At 56.6% G+C, this 6,105-nt stretch overlaps 1 pseudogene; it reads left to right on the top strand.

The window, feature by feature from the left end:
• Window positions 1-409: 409 nt before the first annotated feature.
• LOC129716281 (zinc finger protein 271-like) lies at window positions 410-4,316 on the top strand (annotated as a pseudogene).
• The last annotated feature ends 1,789 nt before the right edge of the window (window positions 4,317-6,105 follow it).

Below are 6,105 nucleotides of genomic sequence, written 5' to 3'. Positions count from 1 at the left end.
CAACTCGCCCCCATTGGATGATCTAGCTGCCCATCACCATCCGATCAGCCACGTCTAGAGGCGGGACAGTCACCAACTCTCCCGCCCATTGGCCCTTCCATTCCTCAGTCTACCATCCTCCTCCAATGAGCGCGGTCGGGACAACCCTCAGACCCTCCCCCCCTCCTCATTGGATAATCCGTCCGCCCCTCGCCCGTCTCCATCCAACCAGCAACGACAGTGAGCGGGATAACCTACAACCCCCGCCCGCCCATTGGCCGGTCCTTCCGTCCGTCAACCCGTCTCCAGCCCATCAGCCCGCCCATTGGAGGATCCGTCCGCCCATCACAGTTCCCATCCAATCAGCGCCTATGGGAGGCGGGATGTCCCTCTAACCCTCCGCCCATTGGCCGGCTCGGCCGTCAGTCTCCACCTCCTCGTCCAATCAGCGCGGTCGTGGGGCGGGACCTGCCGACGGTTGGTGCCCGGAGCTGCCGCCATCTTGATCGCCGCCGCCGCCATCAGCGTCTCCCCTCAGTGAGTCTCTCTCTCCCCCCCAGCGGCTCCGCCCCGTTACCTTGATGCCCGCCCCGCCCGTTACCTTGGTGCCCGCCGGGGATGAAGCGCTGCAGCCCGGGGCCGGGCCCGCGGCCGTGGATGACGGGTTTGACCAGCCCGTCCATGTCCGCCATCTTGGCTCACGCACTCGGGTGTTTCCGGAGGCGTCGCTCACGCACTCGGTTGTTTCCGGCGGCGGCGCTCACGCACTCGGGTGTTTCCGGCGGCGGCGCTCACGCACTCGGCTCAACTCGGACTCGGGCGCTTCCGGACTCGGCGCGTGGATGTCGGGGCCAAAGATCCTATAGCAGAGCGCTCTGCTGTAGGATCTTTGGTCGGGGCCAGATTGAGTGTTTCACACAGAGACAGAGAGAATGAGCTGGTTCTTGGTTTCTTGTTCCTCCAAAATATTCCAAATGGAATTTAAACTGTGGAGGTGGTGAAGGGAGGACTGAAGCCAGATAGGGTGATTGGGAAGAAAGAGCTATTTTAAATGTAGTTGCATCTGGTTGGGTAACTATAGTAAATTGGAGATTATTCCATGCTTTAATTGTGTGTGTGTGTGTGTGTGTGTGTGTGTGTGTGTGTGTGTGTGTGTGTGTGTGTGTGCGGGGGAAGAACGAATTGCTGCACCAACACATCTGGCTTTGTAGCTGGGATCACAAATTGGATCGAATGCCATCATCTGCTCCTAATGGGGTTGGGTTTGGTGTAGGTCTTGTAATCTATGTTGTGTAATCTATGGGTGACATTTTGGGTCAAGTCACATTTTAAAAACAACTCTCGTTGGCCAAAGTACTTTACATTTGTTATAAGAATAGTATAAACAAACAAACTACATACATATATATATATATATATATATATATATATATATATATATATATATATATATGTCAGGGCAAGATTCAGTATTTCAGACAGAGAGACAGAGAGAATGAGCTGGGTGACATTTTAGGTCGAGACCCTTCTTTGGTTTAGTTTAGTTTAGAGATGCAGCGCGAAAACAGGACTTTCGGCCCGCGGAGTCCGCGCCGACCAGCACTGGCACTAGCACTGTCCTACGCACATCAGGGACAATTTAACAATGTTGCAAAGGCCGATTAATCTACAACCCTGGACGTCTTTGAAATGTTGGAAGAAATTTCGTAGCAAAAGGATTTGAGTATAAGAGCAGGGAGGTTCCACTGCAGTTGTACAGGATATTGGTGAGACCACAACTGGAAAATTGCGTACAGATTTGGTCTCCTAATCTGAGGAAAGACAGAAGGTTCACCAGACTGATTCCTGGGATGTCAGGACTTTCATCTGGAGAAAGACTGGATAGACTCGGCTTGTACACACTAGAATTTAGAAGATTGTGGGGGGATCTTATAGAAACTTACAAAATTCTTAAGGGGTTGGACAGGCTAGATGCAGGAAGATTATTCCCGATGTTGGAGAAGTCCAGAACTAGGAGTCACAGTTTAAGGATAAGAGGGAAATCTTTTAGGACCGAGATGAGAAAATCATTTTTACTCAGAGTGTGTTGACCTTCTGTGTTCCCCTCCTGCAGGGTTTAGTAGCCGCTGCTGTGGACGGAGAGGCCGGTATGTCAGCGGCCATTGAGGGTGTCTAGGCCCCCACCCCCCACCCAACTGCTCGGTGTGTGAGCAGAGCTTCAAGGGGCTGAGCTTCAATGGAGGACCACATGACGGGGCACAACAAGGAGAAGCGTTATGAGTGTGACGTGTGTGGCAAGGCCTTTCGGAGCCCGAGCGAACTGGAGATTCACCGGCGGGTGCACACGGGAGAACGCCCCTTTGACTGCTCAGACTGCGGCAAGAGCTTCAAGACGGCGAATCATCTGAAGATCCACCGGTGGGTGCACACGGGCGAGAAGCCGTATGGCTGCTCCACATGCGGCAAGAGCTTTGCCCTGTTGTCGAGGCTGCAGGACCACCAGCGGGTGCACAGCAGTGAGCGGCCGTTCAACTGCTCCAACTGCGGCAAAGGCTTCAAGTCATCGCCAGAGCTGAAGCAGCACAGGCTCGTGCACACCGGGGAGCGGCCCTACATCTGCGCCCAGTGCGGCAAGGGCTTCACCTCCTCCAGCAACCTGATGAAGCACCAGCGCACCCACACCGGCGAGCGTCCCTACACCTGTGCCCAGTGCGGCAAGGGCTTCACCCATTCCAGCAGCCTGCTGGAGCACCAGCGCACCCACACCGGCGAGCGCCCCTACACCTGCGGCCAGTGCGGCAAGGGCTTCAAGCGGTCCAGTCACCTGCTGCAGCACCAGCGCACCCACACCGGCGAGCGTCCCTACAACTGCGCCCAGTGCGGCAAGAGCTACACCTCCTCCGGCGGAATGCTGGATCACCAGCGAACCCACACCGACGAGCGTCCCTACACCTGTGCCCAGTGCGGCAAGTGCTTCAACCTCTCAGGCAGCCTGACGAAGCACCAGCGAACCCACACCGGTGAGCGCCCCTTCATCTGCGCCCAGTGCGGCATGGGCTTCGCCCAGTCTAGTCACGCACTGGAGCACCAGCGAACCCACACCGCCGAGCGCCCCTACATCTGTGCCCAGTGTGGCAAGAGCTTCAACCTGTCCAGCAGCCTACTGAGGCACCAGCGAACACACACCGGGCGAGCGCCCCTACACCTGCGCCCAGTGCGGCAAGGGCTTCATCCAGTCCAGCAACCTGATGAAGCACCAGCGCACCCACACTGGCGAGCGCCCCTACACTTGCGCCCAGTGCGGCAAGGGCTTCGCCCAGTCCTACAGCCTGCTGTTACACCAGCGCACCCACACCAGCGAGCGCCCCTACACCTGCGCCCAGTGCGGCAAGGGCTTCACCCAGTCCAGCAACCTGCTGAAGCACCAGCGCACCCACACCAGCGAGCGCCCCTTCACCTGCACCCAGTGCGGAAAGGGCTTCACCCGCTCCTCCAACCTGCTGTCCCACCAGCGGGTGCACACAGGCGACCATCCCGTCCCCATCCCGGTGCGTGGAGAGCGCTTCACCATGGCCTCCCACGCCCTGGTTCACCAGCATGTGCACACGAGTGGCCAGCCCTACGACTGCCCGTACTGCGGTGAGGAGTTTGACAGCTCGCGGGGGTTGCGGCAGCACCGGCGGACCCACGCGGGCGAGCAGCTGCTACCACTGTGACAAGAACGCATGGGGGTTGCGTGAGCACCAGCGGATGCACATCGGAGAGAGACCCTTTGTGTGCGCTGAATGTGGCAAGGGTTTCACCTGCATGTCCAGCCTGTGGCAGCACCGGCGTACCCACAGTGGTGAGCATCCCTTCCCCTGCCCGTCCTGTGGTAAGGGCTTCACCCGCCTTGACCAGCTGCTGGAGCACCAGCGAGTCCACACCGGCCAACTTCAGTGGGCCCATTTACCTGCCCGCTCTGTGGCAAGGCCTTTGCCCACTTCTCCAGCCAGCTGGCACACCGCCACGTGGATACATAGGAGCTGTTTATGTACACACACAATGCTGGAAGGAATGGGTAATGTTTAGGGTCATTTCTTCACCTATTCCTGCCCTCCAGAGATGCTGCCTGTCCCGCTGAGTTACTCCAACATTTTGTGTCCTTTTTTTTAAACAAGCATCTGCAGTTCCTTGTTCTTAATCCATTCTGGTTAACTATCTCTGCACCTTCCCCAAAGCCTCCACATTAGTTCTGTAATGGAATGACCGAAACTGTATGCAATACTCCAAATGCTAACTGACCAATGTCCCTTAAAGCTGCACATATACATTCCTCTCTCCTTATCTCACACCCTATTATATCCTCTCCCCCACTCATACACAAATTCTCTCCACTCCGCACCTCTCGTGCCCCCCTCCTCTCTCATACTCCCTCTCTTGCTCCCTATCTCACACACTCCCTCTCTCGCTCCCTATCTCACACATTCCCTCTCTCTCTCTCCCTCTCTTACATACTCCCTCCCTCGCTCCATCCGCCGGAAGTGGCGGCGCTGTGAAACGGCCGCGGCTCGCCTGCAGTCTCTGTTTTTACTTTTTTTGTGTTGTTTTTTTTTGTCTAGTTCAGTTAAACTTTTGGTTATTAGGTGGTGTTATGTGTGTGGGGGGGGGGCTGAAACAGGGCTTTCTGTCTCTCCCTTTGGGGAATGCGACTTTTTTGTTGTTTCCCCCTTCTCTTCCCCCGCCTGAGCTGAGACCTAATGGTGGAGCTGGCGGCCTCCAACCTGCGACCGACCACGAGGCTCCGGAAGTAGAACCAGCCAGGACTTACCAACGCGAGGCTGGCCGTCTTCGAGCCGCGGCAACGTTCGGGCAGCGGCACGACTCGGCGCTCCGGTGAGGGTGGACGGCACGGGACTGAGACACTCCTGTGTGGGCGGCCCGGCTACCGGCTGGAAGGCGCTCCCGTGTGGGCGGCCTGGGTCCCGGCTGGAAGGCACTCCCGTGTGGGCGGCCTGGCTCTCGGTTGGAATGCGCTCCCGTGTGGACGGCACGGTGCAGGGCTGAGACGCACTCGTGTGGGAGGCCCGGTGCGGGGCGGAGACGGTGCTCCGGTGGCTGAGGCGGCGTTGACCTGAATCCGGGGCTCGGCCACGGGCCAGTGGGCGACATCGTCGGAAGCTCGCAGGTCACAGGCTGGTGCCTGTTTTCCGGAGCTCCTGTGGCAACAGCTGCGTCCGCTGGACTGGAGGGCGCAGCTTCGACCACCCCCGGGCCGCGGAGCTTAAACCGCGGGACTGACTTACCATCGCCCGGTGAGGTATCACCTCAGCGCAGAGGGAGAAGAGGAATGAAGAGACGGTAACTCTAAGACTTTTGACTCCCATCACAGTGAGGAGGTGTTTGGTGAACTCACTGTGGTGGATGTTAATTTGTGTTTATTGTGTGTTGTTATTATTACATGCATGGCTGCAGGCAACAACATTTCATTCAGACTGAAAGGTCTGAATGACAAATAAAGAATTCAATTCAATAAAGCATTCAATTCAATTCACACTCCCTCTCACATGCACACACACACCCTCTCTCTCTCTTGCTCTCTCAGACACACTCTCACACACACACACACACCCTCCCTCTCTTTCTCTCTCAGACACACTCACACACACACACTTTCTCTCACGCACCCACACATCCTCTCTCGCTCTCACACACACTTTCTCTCACGCACACACACTCACACCAAACACCTCTGCTCGGTTTGAAATAACCAACCTGATCTCCCGGTGGCTCAGCACTTCAACTCCCCCTCCCATTCTGAATCCCACCTTTCTGTCCTGGGCCTCCTCCATGGCCAGAGTGAGGCCCACCGTAACTTGGAGGAGCAGCACCTCATAGTGTGATGGAGCGAGTGGGAGATTGAGAGGCAGGGCTGCCAACTCCCACGCATTGAGCGTAAGAATTACGCATTTCACCAAATTCTCATGCTGATCACAAATTTCTCTCGCTCTGTTGTGAGAAATTCTGTGATCAACGAAAATTTAAAAACTCATTTCAACTGCATGGGCTGTGGGTGTTGGAAGCAGACGCAGACGGGGAGCGGGGCTGGCGAGTGTTTGCCGGGCTGGCAAGTCGCTCATTGCTGGC

The sequence above is a fragment of the Leucoraja erinacea genome, unplaced genomic scaffold (assembly GCF_028641065.1).
Source record: "Leucoraja erinacea ecotype New England unplaced genomic scaffold, Leri_hhj_1 Leri_200S, whole genome shotgun sequence".
Lineage (NCBI taxonomy): Eukaryota > Metazoa > Chordata > Chondrichthyes > Rajiformes > Rajidae > Leucoraja > Leucoraja erinaceus.
This window is presented reverse-complemented; position numbering and strand designations above follow the sequence as displayed.